Here is a 22,886-nt window from a genome sequence, read left to right as displayed (position 1 = left end):
ATGCTATTTCTTGCAGAATATGTGATATTACGTTTGCATCTGATACTGTGGATTCTAGCAGTACTTGATTCTAGTTGACATAGTGAGTACAAGAACGTCTTCCTCCCACCAATTCATGGCTTTTTTTTAAATATCACATGGCACTACATGCTTTTACCCTCTATATAACATTACAGAGTTTTGGGTAGAATGAGACCTAGACACTCTTGACATAGGCTTTCCTGTGATTAGTTTAAATATTACCAACTGAAAGCTCGAAATCTTTCTGAGTAAACAATAGACACTCTTTGGTGAAGTTTCAGGGTCGGCAGACCCGGTTGACGGTTAGAATACTAATACCGAACGTGACTCCTCCTGATCAAGTAAAATGTTTGTGCTGTAGATGCATTGCCCTGACGAAGTCTGCTGTGACTGAAACAGCTTTAGACTAAACACGTGTTGGCATAAGAACATCTTTTGAAGACGTTGGAATAAAAGACTTCTGAAACTGCGACCTCAGTTTGAAATTCTGTGTGCTTGGAGAAACTGTGATTACAACCTTGTCAGGGGTTGTTAGCGCTGTATAAATACAATTTATACCTTTACTTCATCACTGATTAAACACATTTTTCCTGGTTCCTACATTTTCACATATAAATGTAGAAAAGGGTTGACTCCGTAGTTTAGGAGCCTGAGAATACAATGTAAGGTAAGACTACAACTAGTGGAATCCCCTTAAAAAGTTTTCACATATCAGCACATCCACATTCACTTGAAACCCAGGATTGTTTGACCAATCATGTTGCTCTTGTAGTGGAAGCTCACAGCTTTTAGGCCAGCCGTTCTGCTTTTACAGTAGAAGCTCAGGGTAGGGTGACAAGCTTTTGATTTAATCAGGCACACTCCATTAGCCATAAATGGTAGGAGTACCATTTTGAAGATAGGGCAGGGCCGTCTTAACAATATTATAGGCCCCCGGGCAAAGCAGTGTACTGGGCCCTGCATACACAAACTCTCACAGGTATAAAAATGTTTAACGGAAAATTTGTGTTAAATTCTGGACTGCCTGGGGCCCCCAGGCTTGTGGGACCCCCGGCCAACTGCCCATTGTGCCCATGGGTTAATTCGGCACTGTTGCAGAGATCTCGGCTTGCCCCATGAGCCTTCTCCTTCTCTCCCTCAAGCTGTGGTGAAACTAAGGATAGGGCTCATGAGCTTGGGGGTCAGCGGAGGGTCTCATAAGACGCTAATTACATGCTGCTGTGATGCCGCTGCACAGTAGGGGAGTCCAAAGGAGCCGTTTAAACATGGGTTAAAAATGTACTTCAGTCCTGCAGCGATGCAACAGGCAAAGGCTGGAGGAAATGTGAGCCTGCACTCTTTTTAAAATCAAATGTGCTTGTCCCCAACTCGCTCTCCAAAACCGGGACATGTATTAGTTTAATTTACAATTGCCGCGATGACGGGACAGACTAATGAAAACCTGGACTATCCAGGGAAATCTGGAAAATATGGTCACCCTAGACCAGGGTTGTTAGACCAACTTTGTTGTTCAATCAGTAGAAGCTCTCAGCTTTAAACAAATTGTGTGGTTTTAGAAGCTGTAAATAAAAAAATGTATTAAGTAAGTTCATCAATTGTTTTATAACACGGCGGCTTCGTGGACATTGCCAAAGGGAGTCTTAAGGTATATGAATAGCTACTGGAATTATGCAATTCTACAGCTAAGTTTTCTGCATAGTCATTTGTCGCCTTTGCCTCATAATCCATTATCTGCTGCATAATTTGCAAATTTTAACAAAAAGATTGTCTCTAACTTAATCGGATCGAAGGTTTCTAAAAGCAGCAACATGTGTTGCTGTGGAGTCGAATGCCTTTCTCAAAGGTTGACCGATCACCTTTATCAGTTTTTTGCTGTATTTGTGTGTTAAAGTGGTATTAATTAGGTGTTAAGACAGTGTTAACATGGGTAAAAATGACAAAATAGTGAAATAATACTATCAAAAAATGTGCCACATTACACCGTATAATTTGCCTTTTCTTTCCGCATAATTTGGTCCTCTCCCGTCATATAATTCTAGTGGACCTGTGTATAGGAACCATTGAGAGGTATTAAGTTGTGCAAGGTAAGAAAGCAATACGGTGATTAGGAGCTCGCTCTGCCGCTTTGGGTTTTCGGGTGAGGGTGTTGACGGGGGCCTGCAGGGGATCCTGTGAAATAGGTGGTTAGCCGCCTCCGAAGAACAAACTATAGCTGGGTCTGGTGGGTCAGTGAACTAATGCTTCCACTACAGGGGCTTATGTTTGATCGCATGGTCACAAGTTCAAATCCTGGTGGGTCCACTCAGCCTTTCATCCATCTGAAGTCAATAAAATGAGTACCATTGAGTTGGGTAACAAACATCTGTTATTCAGCGCCAAGATACCTACAGGTGAAAGTGCACTTTACAATTACTTATGTTATAGTCCAGCAATGCTCTCCCTCACTTTTCACCTCTAGTAGGATTTTGCTAGTGAGGCAAAGAACACACACGACAGCCAGTGCCGTACAATAGGGTGGAGTGCGAGCAATATCCTGTCCTATTTCTGCAGACAGGTAGGGTTGGTTTCAAACAGATCGCTTCCTGTGATGAAATTATCTTAACCACAATGACGTCAGAGTACAGGCTCAAAGGTGCAATGTGATTGAGGAGGAGCTAATTTTAATTTCGAATGTTGCTACCTCAACCTTAGGGTAGTGTGATGACTTCAGGTCTCATTTTATATTGCTTTGGCTTAGGGTAAAATTGCAGAGCAACGAAAAATACCGCAGGCCAAATCTAGAGCAGAGACCTGATGCCTTAGGTCGCTTTTGGATTATCCTTTGTATAATTTAAGATTAGTGCGAGGGTTATTCTGATCCAGATTACAAATTAGGGCACAGAAAGGACCCACCTGGACATTTGTTTGCTTAGGAACTTCCTCCACCATTGACTGGTTTAGGACTCGGATCCAGATTCGACCTGTAGTATTTTTGTTGGTGCGCTCATGACAGGGAATACTATAGGCAGGGCCACTGGAATTATGCAGTTTTGCAGACACCACGTTCCCACATAATTATGGATTTGCCGCATTTGTCACATAATGCATCTTCTACTGCATAATCTTCAGATTTCAGACAAAAAACATTTTTTTTCTAGCTCAAACAGATCAGTTACTAAAAATGCGACAGCACATGTTGGTGCACAGTGGAAGGCCCTCCGTAAAAGTTAATTGAACACTTTTCTGTTGTTTATTTCTATATCTGAGTGTCAAAGCTGTACTAATGAGGTGAAAACTTTGCCTCAAAAGTATTAACATGTTTAAAAATGCCAAAATAAGGAGGTAGTAATAACCCAAAATGTGCCGCATTATGGTGCAAAATTTGTCTTCTCTTGCCACATATCTTAGTCTACCCTGCTACACTATTTGGTCCTAACTGTAGGCTATTCAAACTGTGTTCCTTTCACTCCTTCTAAGTTTCTGTTTGAGGTAAAATTGCACCACTCCAGAGGAGTAAAGATGTGCGTGAACTATGAGTTTACACTGAGAATGTGTACATCTCAATATGCTAACAAGTGGCCTCATACAATCAGGACTAAAATGATATGTTCCGAGCACCTCCATTACAGCTGTAAAAGCCTCAATTGTTATGGGTGAAATATTCCCAGCCTAATAATACCACGAAAGTCCTTTAAGGTAAATCACCTCGGGCATATCATCATGGGCCTTATCTCCGCTTTTTTGGCTTTAAAAGCTAGAAAAGCGGAGAGAATGTTTTCGCCCTAACAAGAGGGTGCTAACATGCATAATCGCATGTTAGCACCCTTTTTCCCTACGCCTCCCTTTGCATCTCTAATGAGATGCAAAGTGTGCGTTCCTTCCCAAAATAACTGGAGAAATGTCGCTAACCCACACTTCTCCAATTATCAATGGGCACGCTAACAAGCATAGTGATAAAAAAAGTAGCGCTAGCCGCGGTTACCGCTACTTTCCTTACACCTGCTTTTAGTTTGACATAGCCATGATATCCAATGGAAGGTGGATATCATGGTTAAATATGCCCTGCCCTATCAACAATGTAGCCCCAAAAGTTGTGCGATTATCGCTGGAATCCCAGCGATAATTGCACATTTGGCAGCTAACTCGGTTATTTTTATCACTCTGGAGATAAGCGTCGCTGATAGCGCGCTATATCCGCGATAAAAACAAGCGATAGCCGGCGATAATTATCCTAGCGCTAAGTGCGCTTAGCGATAATTATCGCCGGTTGTTGATGATATGCCCCCTCATCCTGATGAAGAGCCAAAGGTAAGCTTCCAAACAAGAGCACTGAAAGTGAAGTAAGTGTGCATATAGCCCACTGATTTGCTCTTAATTACATGTGGAGATACCCTGAGCCCCCTACAGCATCCCAGTGACCAAATGTGCAACTGTCCCATTTGTTTTGTATTTTAAGGAAATACAAGTGCGCTTCAAAATTCCACATTTAAAGATTTTGACCAGATTCCTATCAGGATATGCCAACACTCAAGTGTACAGACTACCTTCTTTTGCATTGTGGCACAAAAAATGGCGGTGCTGTAAGCATGGTTTGGGCCTAATGGCCACACATAAGCTCCACTGCAGGGAGATCCTCACCGATGGCATTTGCATGTGCCAAGTCTCACTTGGCACAACAGAAACCATAAATCGGCCGAATATGAGGCAGTCTTGACCCCTTTGAGCTGTGATCAAACTGCTCTTGTGAGTGGGGTTGCACACTATATATTCGTTTGTTTATTTATTAGTTGCTATTTTAGGGGTACAATAATTTCCCATCTGAAAACAAATGTTGCATAAATGAACACGATGGGCTTCTCAAAGCCGATCTGGATGAATCTGCACTGTCACTTCTTTTTTTTTTGCAGTATTATATAGTGAAAACTCTACCCAAAGGTGTTGGAGCGCTTTACATGAGCACCAGTTACATTACACAAGGATACGTTCATTTTTGGTAGGCACGGGGAGATTAAATGATTTACCCAGAATCACAATATGTTGAGCCAGGGCTGAGACTCGAACCCGGTTCCCCAGCTCCATGGTTGGCAGCTCTGGCCCTGAAGCCACATTCTCAGTGGCCTAGCTAGACCTTGTGCCACCCATGGTGGTCCAAAGCAAACACAAAGAAATGATGGACGGAGCACTGAAACGTTTCAGACACTCACCCGCAGTCACAGATCTGGGTTGAATCCATCATCATTCTTTAGCTCACTTCGTCACCTCAGTTCAGATATATGCAAATCAGTCTTGACCCTGTGCCTCATGGGAACAGTCCAACCTGAACTGCCAAGCCATGTCTTCCCTGAATCGGAAACAAGCATCCTGGGACCGGTTTCTGGGTAACACACTTCATCAGCCAGGCTGGCTTGAATTCAGTGGCAAAGTGAGCAAGGGACCCACGTCTGGTCCCTGCATTTGCCGCCCACAGCGGCCACATGTAAGAGCGGGGGTGGTGGGGTGCTGGCTATTCCTGTGACAGCCGCCCCGCAACAACCGCAGGTAAGAGTGGGGGGTGGAGACCGCTGCCCCAAAACTCGTGCCGCCCGGGGCGGACCAATCCCTACCCTTGCTAAGCAACTGAACATCTCCTCTCAGGGATGGAAGATAATCTCTAGAAGGCCACTGTTTCCATGACACAAAGATCACCAACTATGAACGAGCTGGACAATTTTTGCTTATTCATTAGGGGTTCCATGACAGCCTGTGCCTTCGTCTGCTTCGCAATGTGCAGGTTCTCTTTGTGGCGCGGAGGACCTGCACATTGCGCACAGCTTGAGAAGGCTTCATAAAATTTGATCCAACGGTCCGGCAGAGCAACAGTTTCATGTCTGTCCTTAGATCGCCATCCACAGTTGTGCATTAGTACATGGTCTTCCACCATTGTGTGAATTGGGATCGCTGGCCCTCTTACTATGCTAGTTAAATTGCCGTGACTCGATATTGCACTACTTCTCCGTTAAGTTCTCAGGAGTTGGGACCCCTGGGCCTCTTCACTGTCTCCTTTCTCCATTATTCACTGTCCTGATGATGACCCAAATATCCTTCAGTGTTGCAACGTTGCAAAAATCACAACATCTGTGCCCTACAAATGATTTGTTCATTTTCTGTAATTCACAAAACGTTCTGCTACCTTACAAGAACCATACAAGGTCATATGTTTTGTTCTCCCCTTTTTTCACACGTATAAATATCCCACATTTCACATGCAAATCATCTTTCAGCACCAAACACTTTATTGCATTTATCACTAATCGTCATTAAATAATTTTTGTAATAAACGTATTTATGTTGGTCAGCATGCTGTACCTGGTTAATTAATTGTGATTATATTTTCAAAGTAAAATTTTTCCATAATTTTACAGTACCGTCTGCTGGATAATTTCTGAAAGTTAACATTAAAATGTTTAGGAAGCAGTTACTTCTTATTCCTTAACAGGAACCATTGTTGTCTCTATATAGTTACTGCCCCAGGTTCTTGAAGATCTCTTTGGGCTCATCCTTATTTTCAATGCTAAAACTAGGGGCATCCAAAACAGATCCCACTAGCCGAATACTCAGGCTCATATGAAAGGCAGTGTCCAACTGCCATACATGTACGACGCATTCCCTACAAAGACATGCACACCACTTTAATGCTTTTCTCCACTTTAAAAGTATGGAGAAATTAAAACATTTCTCCTCCGTTATGACTGCATTAATATGTTTCCGTAAATCTCTGTCTACAATATTTAGTAGATAGGGATTCGCATAAATACCCATGGGTGGTGGTTGCATTGGAACACCCATGTACCACCTATGGAATGCCCCCTTGAAGCAAAGTAGCCCATAGTAGTGCAACCATGACAATACTTTGCTTTACTTTGACCAACTTTCCAAATGTGCTGAAAAGTAAATACCACCACAACACTATGTGCTGGGTTTGTTTTACAAACAGTGCAAAATGCTAGTCAATCCAGGCGGAGATGTCAGCACAAGGTTTTGGGGTTCACATAACAATGGAACATTACAATCGAAGGGTTAGTAGACCATGCTCCCTCTGACACAAATAAAAAGGGTTGGTCACACAAAATATTCTCAAAACATAGTAAGCTGCCACCACCCCTTACATTTTCTCACCCCAGGCATGAACAGTAGTCCTGTGCCCACTCTGAGGGCTCGCTTGGTGAGCCCCTCTAGGTTACAGAACAGGTTCTAGAGATCACATTATCAGGGACAGGCCAAAGCAGTGCTTACTTTTTGAGCAAGTCTGTTGCAGGTGGGGCCACTGGCACTCATTTTTGGGGACTTGTATTTATTTTAACTCACCCGATTTTGACCCACAGCGAGATAGAAAACACAAAAGGGGGAAAGAAGAAGGAAGTGAAAGGTGGAAAAACTGTGAGAAAAAATAAATGCATGGATGATTAAGATATTGAGAATAAGGGGTAAAAGGTCCCGATCCCTTACTGGCCGTATACTGAGCAAGGATCTCTTCTTGGATGCTTACCCTTGACAGGGGGAAACCCCTAACCCCCTAATGTAAGTAAGGTTCACAGATAGATTGTCAGGGCAAGATTTGTTTCCTGTATTTTTTATGGAAAAATTCCAATCACACATCGGTTCATTTTGTAGCGTATTTAGAATAGTGTTGTCACTCTATCCGCGATAATGAGTGAAGGAACAGCCAACACGTGTTTCACCCCTTTACATGGCTATCCGGCCTTGGGCTTCTTCAGGGTGGTTTGAAAGGTTAAGTAAGCAGATCAGGTTGTCTCGGTGAGAAGGATTTCCTAAGAGTTCTCTAAATTTCGGGCATAATGCCACTTCCAGTGGTAACAGTCAGTCAATGAGAAACGTCTGTTGCAGGTGGGGCCACTGGCTCTCATTTTTGGGGACTGGTATTTATTTTAACTCACCCGATTTTGGCCCACAGCAAGATAGAAAACACAAAAGGGGGAAAGAAGAAGGAAGTGAAAGGTGGAAAACTGTGAGAAAAAATAATGCAAGGATGATTAAGAACCTGAAAGGGAGCGATAAAGGGGATTGTGGATAAAAGAGGCGTGAGATGGAATCAAGAGTACATATCCTTGTTATTTGTACCCCTGACTTTAGATAGCATCGACTACGGAAACCTGAGAAAAATGCTGGGCCCGGCACTTATGTTTTCCCAAATTAAGCACTGGGCCTAGACCTCTGTGCACGCACTGGAATAACATGTCATTAGGGCCAAGCAAAAAGTCAGAATCCCAATTTCACATGCAATTGGGCCCTCAGGGCAGGGTACACTCTTGTCTACTATGCAGGGGATATTCTTATCCCAACAACAAGGTTTCTTCATTTCTCCAAACTCCAACACTTCTCCTTTTTACCTCAATCTCTCTCTCCTCTTTTTCTCTTGCACACTTTCTGTGGCCATATCTCATCTTCTGAACACAACCTCAAGATGAAAACTCCTTCCTTTAGCTCATTCTCTTTAAACTTGTATATAACCTCATTAGTATTTTTGCTGTATCTCGTTGTATATTGGGCAAAAACTCCTTTTCCAACACCACTCCCATTGTTTATACTGTATATAGTTAATTTCTATGTATGTCGCTCACTACACATTGGTCCTCATTATGCATCATTTGTTTTTTTTTCACATTTTGTACATATAATACTGTGACTTCTATTTAAAGCACCATGTTTGACCACCGGGTCTTCTATGTGTGATATAAACTTCAAAACTAACTAAACAAACATTGGCAACGTCAATAGTTCTGGCATTGACAGCCAACTTTTGTGCTTAAAAATGCTTGGGAATCTTTTTTGTGAAACAGTACAAGTGAACTACTTTTTCTGTGTACTATGCAAGAGCCGCACTCTCCACTCACAGAGACTTAAGGCAATGGCTGAAGTGGGCTGACCATGTGTTCCATGCTGTTTGCTGTGGTGGGCAGAACAAAAATGTGAATGACACATTGACAGATCAATGGATGAAGAGAACTTGCAGAAAGCCCCTATATGTAAGCATAATATACATACAATTTTAATACAATCTAAAGGTCTTGGCTAATGCTAGACCTAATTTAAAAACACATTGCACTGGAGAAACCCTGGTGACACCTCTAGCATTTTTGTGATTCCTGCTACAACTTTTTAATGCACTTTAGTTAATCAATGAATACATTTTGCACACCAGCATCTATAACATGTCTAGGGCATAATCGTATCAGGTGAACTGCAAATCTTACTGAACACGACAAAGGACTCCTTGCATTCCTGTGATATGCTCTCGGAATCTCCTTTGTAGTAAGCCTGACCCTTTTCCACCTATTCTTTCCTGTCCCACCCACATTTACTACTAAAACATATACTTAGGTGTGCTGAGAACTTTGAGAAAGATCTCTGAACATCCACAAAATGCACATCACCTGCAAAACAGCACTCAAAACCAGGCCTTCTGAACCTAAAACATCACCCAGCCTAACTCACTCAAATCATTCTCCATCCAGAAAAAAACACTTTACCTCTCTCGAACACACTGAGATAACATTATTTTACAGCATCCTCCTGATTTTCTACTTTTCCATTTTCTTTCTTTTCTGTGTTTCTCACTTCCATATTTTGTGTTTTGTTGTATTCCTTATTTTTCACTTCGCTTCTTACTCTCACGTTAGTTCTTCCGGTTGTTTATCTTTCATATATTCTTTCTTCCTTTTTTTAAATGATTTGCCTTTTTCTCTCACTAATGCTCCATTTTGTTCCTTCTCTTTCATTCTTTCTGTATCTTTATTTCTCCCTTCTCCTCCCTTATTTTACTGTCTGCAAACACAAAAGCATTTCTTCCTCGTGTACCTACCCGTCTTTTCAGTTGTGCAGCCGGGCAGTTGTATGTTTACATTCGTTGCCACTGACGCAGATGAGCTGGTGATTGGCTATCTCAGTAGATCTCCGTTGCCCACCCTCACGGTTGTCTCCATTCTGCCGCATCAGGACCGCGCAGTAACCATTGTTATAATCTCACACATGCTGGAGCTCACAGACAAGGCCATTCCGGAGATAAAGATAGACCATAATGGAATCTACGCTAATCTCCTCCCCCTCCCCCACCACCCAAGAATCTACATAAGCTCTCACAAAAAGGAAGTAGAACATGTCCCTTTCAAAACCGCTGCTCAAAAAAACCATTACAAACACGAGCTCACGTGAGCAACTTCCTTTCTTGTCGGAGCCTACCCCGAGCGCAACGTGCAATTTGAGATAAATTGAACGCAGGCAGCAAGAAAGCCTGTAATCAGAAAGTGTCAGTGGTACAAGGGAGCGTAATTGAGGTTGAAAGGTGCAGAAATTACATACCCTCAAGAGTCAGGAGGGATCCAGCGAGCACCCAGCCTGCAGAACCACCACCCCGCGCGCGTGCCGCATTGACAGGAAACTCGAACGCCACTGTGTCGTCGTAACCCCAAGATTGCTTAAGAGGAAGGCAACAAGTCACTGAGTAGAATGCTGGTAAACCTAAAAGTGGCACGGATCACGTCATGCACCACACGTTTCTGCATGGGCCAGAAGGGAGGGCGGGCTCGTAGTGGCTGGCGGCAAAAGTCAGCTGGGGTGGGTTACTTTTCAAGAGAGTAGAGGGCAACCATATTCCTGTTGTGTCAAACGCAAAATAGTGTTTTACGACCGCGTCACTCCTCCAGCCAGCCAGTGCTTGGTTTGTATAAGTGGAGGGGCTCAAAGTTTTTCTCAGGAGCCCACCTTTAAAGGAGCCATACAGGCCCGGCTCCACAAATTTTTATTTGGGTGGGCCAAGGGTGCATTCGTGTGGGCCGCTACCGGCCCAATTTGTCGCTTTTGGAGGTAGTCTACAAGGTATAGATTACCTCATATTTACTTGCAAACAGTCAGTATGATACAAGGATTGCTTCTGTGTGTATACAGAGCATGTGGAGAGTCATTTATTGGCGCCCCACCACTGACCTCTTTCTCTGTAGATACCTTTACTACCACCCTCCAACAGTGCACTCTATCTCTCCATAGCCCCTCTCCCTTATGACCTCCTCCTCAGACTCCCTCACTACCACCCTGCACTAGTGCCCCTCATCTCTCCGTATCTCTCACTCACCCCCATGACCTCCTCCTCGAATTCCCTCACTGCCACCCTCCATCAGTGCCCTTCATCTCTCCAAAGCCCCTCCCCCCATGACCTCCTCCTCGGATTTCCTCACTGCCACCCTCCAACAGTGCACCTCATCGCCCCAAAGCCCCTCCCCTTCATGACCTCCTCTTCGGATGCCCTCACTGCCACCCTCCAACAGTGCCCCTCACTATCTCTCCATAGCCCCTCCCCCTCATGACCTCCTCCTCAGACTCTCTCACTACCACCCTCCACCAGTGCCCCTCATCTCTCCGTATCTCCCACCCTCCCCCCATGACCTCCTCCTCGGTTTCCCTCACTGCCACCCTCCACCAGTGCCCCTCATTGCTCCATAGCCTTTCCCCCCCATGACCTCCTCCTCGGATTCCCTCACTGCCACCCTCCACCAGTTCCCCTCATCTCTCGTATCTCCCACCCTGCCACCATGACCTCATCCTCAGATTTCCTAATTGCCGCGCTCCACCAGTGCCCTTCATCGCTCCACAGTCTCTCCCCCATGACCTCCTCCTCGGATTCCCTCACTACCTCCCTCCAACAGTTCACCTCGTATCTCCATAGCCTCTCCCCCTATTGACCACCTCCTCGGATTCCCTAATTGCCAGCATCTGCCAGTGCGCCTCCTCTCTCCAAAGCCCCTCCTCCTCATAACCTTCTCCTCAGATTCCCTCACTGCCACCCTCCACCAGTGCCCCTCATCGCTCCATAGCCCCTCCCCCATGACCTCCTCCTCGGATTCCCTCACTGCCACCCTCCACCAGTGTCTCTCATCTCTCCGTATCTCCCACCCTCCCCATGACCTCCTCCTCAGATTCCCTCATTGCCACCCTCCATCAGTGCCCCTCAACGCTCCATAGACCCTCCCCCATGACCTCCTCCTTGGATTCCCTAATTGCCACCCTCCACCAGTGCCCCTCATCGCTCCATAGCCTCTCCCCCTATTTATCTCCTCCTCGGATTCGCTCATTGCCGCTCTCCAACAGTGCCCCTGATCCTTCTGTTGCCCCTCCCCCATGACCTCCTTCTCGGATTCCCTCACTGCCACCCTCCACTAGTGTCTCTCATCGCTCCATAGCCTCTTCCCTATTGACCTCCTCCTTGGATTCCCTAATTACCACCCTCAAACCGTACACTTCATCTCTCCATAGCCCCCCCATGACCTCCTCCCTGGATTCCCTCACTGCCACTCTCCATCAGTGCCCTTCATCTCTCCAAAGCTCCTCCCCCTCATGACCTCCCGCTCGGATTCACTCACTACCACCCTCAACAGCACCCCTCCTCTCTCCAAACCCCTCCCCCTCATGACCTTCTCCTCAGATTCCCCCATTGCCACCCTCCACCAGTGCCCCTCATCGCTCCGTAGTCTCTCCCCCTATTTACCTCCTTCTCGGATTCCCTCACTGCCACCCTCCAACAGTGCCCCTCATCACTCCAAAGCCCCTCCCCCTCATGACCTCCTCCTCGGATGTCTTCACTGCCACCCTCCAAAAGTGCCCCTCACAATCTCTCTATAGCCCCTCCCCCTCATGACCTCCTCCTCAGACTCCCTCACTACCACCCTCCACCTGTGCCCCTCATCTCTCCGTATCTCCCACCCTCCCCCATGACCTCCTCCTCAGATTCCCTAATTGCCACCCTCCACCAGTGCCCCTTATCGCTCCATAGCCTCTCCCCCTCATCACCTCCTCCTCAGACTCCCTCACTCCCACCCTCCAACAGTGCACTTTATCTCTCCGTAGCCCCCCTATGACCTCCTCCTTGCATCCCCTCACTCCCACCCTCCAACAGTGCACTTCATCTCTCCGTAGCCCCCCCATGACCTCCTCCTTGGATTCTCTGACTCCCACCCTCCACCAGTGTTCCTCATCTCTCCGTATCTCCCACCCTGCCCCTATGACCTCCTCCTCGGATTCCCTAATTGCCACCCTCCACCAGTGCCCCTCATCCCTCTGTTGCCCCTCCCCAAATGACCTCCTTCTCGGTTTCCCTCACTGCCACCCTCCAACAGTGCCCCTCATTGTTCCAAAGCCCCTCATGACCTCTTCCTCGGATGCCCTCACTGCCACCCTCCAACAGTGCCCTTCACAATCTCTCCATAGCCCCTCCCCCTCATGACCTCCTCCTCAGACGCCCTCACTACCACCCTCCACCAGTGCCCCTCATCTCTCCCTATCTCCCACCCTCCCACATGACCTCGTCCTCAGATTCCCCAATTGCCACCCTCCACCAGTGCCCCTCCTCTCTCCAAAGCCCCTCCTCCTATTGACCTCCTCCTCGGATTCCTTCATTGCCACCCTCCACCAGTGCCCCTCTTCGCTTCATAGCCTCTCCCCCTCATCACCTCCTCCGCAGACTCCCTCACTACCACCCTCCAACAGTGCCCTTCATCTCTCCATAGCCTCTCCTCCTATTGACCTCCACCTCGGATTCCCTAATTGCCACCCTCCACCAGTGCCCCTTATTGCTCAACAGCCTCTCCCCCTCATCACCTCCGCCTCAGACTCCCTCACTACCACCCTCCAATACTGCACTTCATCTTTCTGTAGCCCCCCCCCCCCATGACCTCCTCCTTGGATTCCCTCACTGCCAAGTTCCAACAGTGCCCCGCATCGCTCCATAGCCTCTCCCCCTGTTGACCTCCTCCTCGGATTCCCTAATTGCCACCCTCCAACAGTGTCCTTCATCTCTCTGTAGCCCCTCTCTCATATTCGATTTCATTTGTTGTATAGCGCTACTCATCCTGTAGGGTGTCACAGTACTTTACATCATGCACACATTATGCATAGGTTAAGGCTGCTCATTTCTAAGTGCTGCGCTGTGTCATTTAGGTGCGGTACTCATTTTAAATATTACCCTTTTTTGTATCTGTGTTAAAATTATTTTAGATATTCTCCCCTGTTTTTAATAGGTCACCCTTACCCGCATTGTAAATTGTGCCCTCACCGCTGCTTTTAGCGGATCCTCCATAGCGCGTTTTGCGCCCTTTTCGTGAATTCTCGGCGCCATCTTGGGTGGGGGACGCTGTTAGGACGCCAGGCGACGTAGCGCTACAGCCGTCAGGGGTCAGGTGGATTGGCTAGAGCCCTATTTAGTTCTCACATGCAGGCGCGCAGCGCGTGCGCGCGGCGTGTGTGCCGTAGTAACGCCGGAGTCACGCCAGAGTCCAGCCCGTCTGCGCCCGTCCGCGCTAAGGACGGGCTGGATGGCGGGGAGACAATATATAGTGATCATGCGACTACTGGGACCGGTTACACGAGGCAGGATCTTATTACTCTGAAGCCGCCTATGCTCCCCTGTCACCATGGGTATGCTCCGGAAGGGTTTTTGACCTCCCCTAGCTGCCATTGTCTTCGGTCTTCTACCTCGGAGTTGACTCCTGTTGCTGTAACTTCATCCACAGCTTTCAGTCCCAAGCCAGGAACTAGCCTGAGGAGCGATAAGGGGTTCCTCGTAAATGCGAGGTCATTAATTAGGAATAATCTTGCTTTCAAGGATTTTGTATTGGCCAGAGAACCCGCCTGGGTTTTCATAACAGAAACCTGGGCAAAGGATTCCTCGGGCCCTGACCTGGTTGAGGCAGTACCAGATGGTTACACCTTAGTGAGGATGGACAGAGTGGGTCGTAAGGGAGGAGGGCTTGGTATCCTTTATAGGGACCACCTCTCCTGCCATATCACTCCCCTAGCGGACTTTCAAGACTCATTTGAGGCCCTTCAGTTCTCCATTAATGGACCTTATGTAGTGCCGTTTATGGGCTTTCTCATCTACAGACCCCTGGGGACCAAAACTAATTTTGGTGATCAAGTGCTCAATATTCTAGAGTCACACTTCGGCTGCGAGCACCTTACGGTTCTTGGGGATGTAAACTTCCATTTGGAGAACTTGGAGTCAACCGAAACTTCATCTTTATTGGATATTTTCTCCGGTTGTGGGCTGAGACAGTTAGTTAAAGGCCCTACCCATCAGGCCGGACATACGCTTGATGGGGTATTCTCCAATGATATTCAGGTGGTTACTGAGACTCCCTTCCCTCTCTCCTGGTCTGACCATTATGCGATCCCTTTGGTCTTAACAACGGTTCTGATCAGCAATAAGGGAAATGGGCCTAGCAAGATGGAATCGAGACGTAACCTAAAAAATCTAACTAACAATGTGCTCGCTCCTAGACTGTCGAGTTTAACGATCTCTCCAGAGGAGGATGCAAGTTCTGCAGTTGAGAGGATGGAGAATGTTATTAAAACAGCTCTTGATGAATTGGCACCGGCCACCTCGCGCTACTCTGCTAGAAAAAGTCCTTCGGCCCCGTGGTTCTCTGAATCACTAAGACTTCTCAGGCAGGGACTACGGAGACAGGAACGTCTCTGGAGGACCAGTTGGGACTTGCGTGAGAGGGATGGTCATAAAATCCTCCTAAAGAAATATAAGACGGAGGTAATAAGAACTCAACAAGAGTATTTCACCTCTCTTACTACCTCTCTCTCCTCACCGAAAGATCTTTTCAAGATTGTTGACACGCTTACTTCATTGAAGACGCCTGATCCTGTGGTCAGTTCAAAGCAGCTCTGCAACGATGTTGCACAATTCTTTAACTCTAAGATCGTGGATATACATTCAGCATTAGAGCTTCAAAAGTTAACCTTATCTACCTCCCTATGCACTCCTGTCACTCTGTTAACATTACCTGAGGAGGGGCTTTTAGGGGGTCTGTCTAGTTTTCCTCCCCTCTCCTTACAGGAACTTGAAGTTCTCCTGACTAAGATTAGGTCGGGGTCTCCATTAGACCCATGCCCTCTGAAACTTCTCAAACAATGTAAGGAGTGCTTTCCGCCTCTCTTACTGGATATTATGAATAGGGCAATGAGGGATGGGATTTTCCCCTCTCAATGGAAGAAAGCGGTGGTAAAACTTCTGTTAAAGAAAGCTACGTTAGACCCTGGGGTTCTTAAAAACTTCCGCCCTATTTCGCTGCTCCCAGCCCCTGCAAAGATGTTGGAAACTCATCTCAACCATCATCTTGCAGTCTTTCTGGAAACCTCTGGCCGGTTAGATCACTTGCAGCATGGATTTAGGAGAGAACACAGTACGGAGTCCGCCCTTACTATTGTGCTTGACAACATTTGCACCAGAGTAGATAAGGGTCAGACCACTCTCCTTATCCCGTTGGATCTTTCGGCTGCGTTTGATACCCTGTCTCCCTCAGTTTTAACATCCAGGCTGAGAGAGATAGGGGTGGAGGGGCCCGCACTTAGGTTGCTGGCCTCCTTCCTCAACCAGAGGGAACAGAGAGTAAAGCTGGGGGAGTTTTTGTCTCCATCCCTTCCTGTGCTCTGTGGGGTCCCTCAGGGGTCGGCATTAAGTCCGACCCTTTTTTTTTATTTTTTTTTATTTATTTTATTTGAGCAGATTCGAGAGATACAAAAGAACACATATTGCGAGATTCGAGATAACAAAGCGTACAATAGAGTTTTGAGGATGATCAGATAATAAAGTCAGCGTATTGTAGATTCTACTTTCGTTCCTTTGAGGCATTAACATAAGAGACAAAAAGAAGGGGAAAAAAAAGAAAAAGAAGAAGGTTCTTTGAGGTAGGGGAGGTTAAAGCAAAAGAGTTGTATATGTAGACCTTATGCATTAACTTGGAGATATATTTAGGCCCTTTGCTGCTCATACCAATTTGCTATTGGTGTCCAAATTTGCTCCCCATATGACCGTGATTTTTTCCCTCTAGTTCTGTAGATTGCAAGTTCTTGTTTGTATATTGCTAATAGTCTGTTAAGCCATCCCTGGAAAGTTGGAGCGTCAGAATCTTTCCATCTTGCTGCAAGAATAATTCTGTAAACAGCAGTGCCTATGTAAATGGCGGGAATTTCTAAATTGCTAAGACCTAGGGACTCATCATACCCTAGCAAAAACAGAGTGGTTGATGTTTTTATTTCATATCCAAAAATTTCGGCCCAGTACTCTGTTATGCTTTTTTTGATCTGATCCAATTTGGGGCATTCCGAGAACATATGTATAAGGTTAGCGGGTCCGAGTGTGCATCTGGGGCATTTATCATGTGTTGTCTTACCCCAGGTAAATAATTTGAGCGGTGTGTAATACAGATTATATATAGTTTTGTATATTTGGGCCTTAAGGTTGGAAGCAAGTAGGACTTTGGAAGATAAATGTAGAGTCCTATCTATATCAACATTGGCGTTATTCAATTCATTAACCCACCGAGTTTCTGAATATTCAAGGTCATCGGGGTGATTTCTTATGAAGATATCGTATATATTGCTGATTCTGGTTGATTGTTTACCTATAAGATCTAGAAGTGGTATAGGCTTAAGATCCATATATAGTTCAGTATGTCTAAGAGTTGTATAAACTTGAATAAATTTTAAGTAGTCTGAAGGATGGATTTGATATTTGACGTATATTCTGTCAAATGTTGTTTTGCCATCGCTATCTAGCAAGTCGCCAATAGTTATAATACCTAAATTCTCCCAACGTCTGGTAATATTATCGTTAAGGTAGTGTGGTATTACTGCGCTATGCCATAGAGGTGTGTATTTGGTATACTTTGAGATTTTCAGTGTTTTAATGATTCTATTCCAGATTTTATAGGCGTCTGTAATAGCTTTAAATTTTATCTTTTTAAAGTAAGAAGGTTCTACTTGTTTCAATAACTGGCCTCTGGCTTGGCTACCCATCATTAGCTCGTAAATTGATGGTAAGGATGGTAGGGATTGACCTTGGTCGTTATTATTGTTGGGACAAGATGTAAGTAAAACCGTAATTTGTTGTAAGATGGTTGCCCATAGGTAGTATGTTAAATTAGGAATTGCTAAGCCCCCTCTAGAGGAAGGTAATGTTAACTTAGTAAGGGCTCTCCTGATCTTCCCGTAATTCCAGATAAACGAGGATATTGCTCGGTCTAGTGTTTTCATTGTATCGTTGCAAGCAAGAAGGGGGATAGCTCGAAACAAATATAAAATCTTTGGTAGAATCGTCATTTTAACTTAGTTTCCTCTACCGATTATGGAAAGATGAAGGTTATTTACTCTGAGTAGGTCTGTTTTTATTTTTTTAATTAGAGGGTCATCATTAACCTGATTAATTTCATTAATTTTTGGCGAGATGTTGACTCCTAGGTATTTTGCATTACTAACTCTATATTGGCTTATAAAGGGTGTATTATCGGTACATATAACCATGGTTTTGTCTTGATTTAATGAATAGCCTGAGTATAGTCCAAAAAATTGTGTGATTTCTTCAATTTCAATTATAGCCTGTGTGGGATTAGTTGTTACAGCCGCTATGTCATCGGCGTAGGCGAGAACTTTGGTGCTATAAATGCCTGCTTTGATGGGTTTAATCACAGGTGATGTTATTAGTTTGAGAATTAGTGGATTGATATATAAAGCAAATAATAATGGAGAGCACGGGCAGCCTTGTCGCATACCTCTCTGAATGTTTATATTTCCAGACTCGCACCCACCGGTCATTACTCTTGCAATGGGGTCAACATAAAGGGCTTTAATAGATTTTATGAATACCGGTCCGATGTTGTTAGTGGCTAATATTTCCCAGAGAAACTGCCAAGAGACCCGGTCAAAGGCTTTCTCAGCGTCTAAAAGGATCATCGACATCTGGCCGCCCTCTATCCCCATGATGTCAAAGAGGGTGATAACTCTGCGGGTATGGTCTGTGGTACTCTTGCTTGGTATGAAGCCATGTTGCCAGGGAGAGACCAGATGTTCGATGATCCTGTTCAAGCGATTAGCAAAAATCTTGGCGTATGTTTTTGAATCTGAGTTGATCAATGATATTGGCCGGTATGAGGTTGTTAATTCTGGTGGTTTATCTTTTTTTCTAAAAATGGCTATATTCGTTTGTTTCCAAGATTCGGGGGGGTTTGCCATGCCATTGTATCCCGAGAAAAAGATCATGCAAAAACGGGATGATTAGGTTACCCAGAATTTTATAGAGGTCTAGGGGGATTTTATCTGGTCCAGCTGCTTTTCCTAGCGCTAATTCGGCTAGAGCTAGCTCTACTTCTGTTATGGAAATTTCTTTATCAGGTTCTTTTTTTGTGTCTTCGTCTATAGTTCTAGCCAAATTTGTCTCTCTAATCCAGTTATCTAAGAACTTCTTAGTATCGGCAGTTGTCCGCTTATCTTCATTCTGATATAGTTTTTGGTAATAGTCATGAAAACATGAGGCTATATCCTCTTGGGTGGTATGTTTCCGCCCGCCATATTCAATGGTTTGGATGGAATTACGAGACTGTGATTGCCGAGTTCTGAGGGCAAGGTGTCTTCCTACATTCTCTCCAGTCTCATAGATTTTGTTTCGATTTGCTTGGAGAATTTCAGCTGCTTTTTGCGTTAGGTCGTTATTAATCTCGGCTTTAAGCACTAAGATCTTACTAAGGGTGTCTTCATCCTGAGCCCCATGATGTAACTGGTTAGCGTGTAGATGTTCTAAATCTAGAAGCCTATTTGTTAGTTGTGTATGTATATTTTCTCGTTCTCTTTTGCGGCTAGCTACAAAAGTAGCAGTCTCGCCCCTTAATGCGGCCTTGAAGCTATCCCATACATTATACCGAGATGCACTATATTGGTTGATGTCAAAAAATTCTTTGGTCCATTGTCTGATATGAGTTATGTATTCTTGATTAACAAGAAGTTTACGATCAAATGTCCATTGTGGATAAACTTTCTTGTAGCTGGGGGCCTCAAATATTATACAGAGTGCATTATGATCTGATATTGTCTTAGGGGATTTAAATATAAGAGCATTTAGAGCAATGTCCATGGTTGTAAATATATAATCTATACGTACATATTTTCTATGAGGATAGGAAAAGTATGTATATCCAGGATCTATTCTGTTCTTGAGAGGCCATATGTCTTGAAGATTATAGCTGAGAATCAGATTTTGCACTGCCCTGAATACTCTGGGTTTTCGGCCATTGTGGGTGTATTGGGTTGATTGATTGAATTGTAGTTGGCCTATCGTTAGATTTAGGTCACCACATAAGATTAAAGTACCTGCCCATGATGCTAGTTCTAATTCTAGTTCAATGAATAGCATAGGATCATCGAGATTAGGGCCATAGATAGAACAAATAGTAATTCCTATATTGAGTTGAACAATGGCCCATCTACCATGGGGGTCAGCTTTTTTACGAGTTGAGGTACCCAGTCTTGTTTTTGCTAAAATTGTAACTCCCCTCGTTTTAGAGGTTTGTGTAGTTGTGACCAATGTATTAAAGCCTGGAATTTTTATTTGATTTATCTCTCCTATAGGAATATGGGTTTCCTGTACACATATAATATCCCATGCGTTTTGAATCATTAATTGAGTTAATTGAGCCCTCTTTCCCTTATCGTTGAGTCCGGCCACATTCCAGCATCCTAATTTTAGCTTCCCCATTTTGTTGTTCTATGCTTTAGACAGTATTCGTAGATCATAAATAGAGTTTGGCTGTTTCTCAATGTTCCTTTAGTATTCTTTCGTCTGCTCATTTTACAATGGATTTTTGCACCCCCCCTCCCTTCCCTCCTTCCCCACCCATACGCCAACCCGCCGCCCTCCCCAGTCCCCGGGCACCCCCCACCCCCCCAAAAAAGGCAACAAGACTCCATAAGAGTCTATGATGATGGATTAGCATTGTCTGATCAAAACTATCGAAGCATGCAACCCGAAGAGGAAAAAAAAAAAGAAAAACAGAAGAATTATGAGGGGAGGGTAATAGTCATAACGAAGAGGTTTGAGAGAAAAAAAAATCTAGTGATTCTCTATGACATAGGCTATTGTAGCGTAGTATACAGTTTGATGATTCAGTTTAAGCTCTCTAGGTATTCTTTGGCCTTGATTTCAGAAGTGAAGAACTTTATTTGTCCACCGTAAATTACTTTTAGTTTGGCCGGATTGTTCAGGTATACCACTGCTTTCTTTTCTTGAAAGGGTTTAATAAGCTGTCTGAGTCGCCACCTTCTTTCGACTGTGAAGTGGCAAAAGTCAGGGCGTACGAAATATGAGATAGAATCCTTACTACGATGTTTATCCGGCGTAGCGTTATCAGATATAGCTTGTCGAAGCAAAAAATTCCCGAAATAGACTAGGATTGCACGTGGGTATTTGCCTACAGCTGCTGTGGGTTTAAAGGTTAGGGGAACTCTATGGGCTCGCTGTATCTCGTTGTTCCAATCCCAGGTGGCAAGTTCGGGGAGGGTATCACGTAGCAGCTGTATAACAAAAGATCGACAGTCTTCTCCTTCTGCTTTTTCAGGCACGCCAAGGATGCGGAGGTTATTTCTTCTAAGCCGGTTTTCATAGTCTTCCAGTTTCCATCTGATATCCTGAAGTTCAGCTTCATGTGCACCCACTCGCTCATTTGTTGTAGCAGCTTCGGTTTCATTCAGCACAATCCGGTCTTCTATATCATTTAATCTTTCAGTGAAAGCGCCCATCGTTTTTGACAGCTTGCGAACTACGCCTTGAACTTTCTGTAGTGCGACTCGTGCCTTACGACTGTCTTTTGATGTCTCTTCCCGATGAGATGCAATAGCTTGTAGTACTGTTTCCATAACTTGAGTCAGTGTAGCCCCAGAAGCCCCAGAAGAGCCAGACTGTTCGCTGTCAGGGACTTGGTTTGAAGATGAAGCTTGAGGCGTTGTGTTCAAATTCTGATTTTGATTTAAGGTCAAAACAGTCGGACTATAGTCCCATGTCAGTTCATTTGCTTCTTGATGTCCGACCCTTTTCAACATCTATGTGACCCCACTTGCCAGGCTTATTAGATCCTATGGGATGGAGGTAATCTCCTATGCCGACGACACACAGATATTGCTGTCTTTCGCCCAACCTGCCATCTCTGCTGCTTCCAACTTCAGAAATTGTATGGAAGCAGTTGCTCAATGGATGATCTGAAATTCATTGAAGCTTAATGGCGAAAAGACAGAGATTCTTGTGTTTGGAGGAAAGGAGGATTTTTGGTCGGCGGACTGGTGGCCTACTTCGTTGGGTGCGTGTCCGACTCCTACGACCCTGGCTAGAAATTTAGGAGTCATGATTGACCCTACCCTGGGGATGGACCAACAGGTAAAGAGGACTATTTCCACCTGTTGGGGCCTAATAAATATTTTCCGGAGGATTAGACATTATTTGTCTCTTCAAGCCAGAAAACAAATCGTCTTCGCACTGATAGGCTCCAGACTGGACTACTGTAATGCCCTCTATTTAGGCATTAACAAGGGCCTGTTAACACGATTACAAATGGTGCAGAATGCTGCGGCTAAGTTTGTATTGGACTTGCCCAAACGGGCCTCTGCTCAGGTTGCTAGAAGGTCGTTGCATTGGCTCCCAATTGAGGCCAGTATCTCTTTTAAGTCTTTGAGTCTGATCTACGGGGCTCTGGCCACTAATAGGTCCGGAGGCTTAAGGGACTTGTTGGCCCCCTATACACCTTCCAGAACCCTTCGTTCGGCCAACAAATCTTTGTTATCAGTCCCTCGAGTTCGTAAAGCTAAGTGGGGTGGCAGAGCTTTTTCAACTTTGGCCCCTAAGCTGTGGAACACTCTGCCAGTGGAAATTAAATCTCTTCCCTCCATGCAAGCCTTCAGGAAGGCCCTTAAGACTTGGCCTACCCTTAGTTTTGATCAGTCTTTTTATGAATTTTCTTTGGTTAGGCGCCTTGATGCCTTCGGGCTTAGTTGCGCGATTACAAATTTTCTTTCAT

General features: G+C 44.9%; 1 protein-coding gene across 6 annotated transcripts in view; it reads right to left on the bottom strand.

The window, feature by feature from the left end:
* Window positions 1–22,886, bottom strand: part of IPCEF1 (interaction protein for cytohesin exchange factors 1) — an 844,548-nt gene that overhangs the window by 527,192 nt on the left and 294,470 nt on the right. Inside the window, exon 1 of one of the 6 annotated variants that reach the window (XM_085611543.1) lies at window positions 10,357–10,493. The exons of 4 other annotated variants lie outside the window; for them this stretch is intronic. The gene's annotated coding sequence lies outside the window, so the exon portion shown is untranslated. Of the gene's footprint in view, window positions 1–9,859; window positions 10,084–10,356; window positions 10,494–22,886 lie in introns of those variants that run through there. One more of the 6 variants, XM_085611542.1, reaches the window with a different exon arrangement.

This window comes from Triturus cristatus, chromosome 6 (assembly GCF_964204655.1).
Source record: "Triturus cristatus chromosome 6, aTriCri1.1, whole genome shotgun sequence".
In the NCBI taxonomy this organism is placed as follows: Eukaryota; Metazoa; Chordata; class Amphibia; order Caudata; family Salamandridae; genus Triturus; species Triturus cristatus.
The sequence above is the reverse complement of the archived record's forward strand: the minus strand, read 5'-3'. Positions and strand labels throughout refer to the sequence as shown.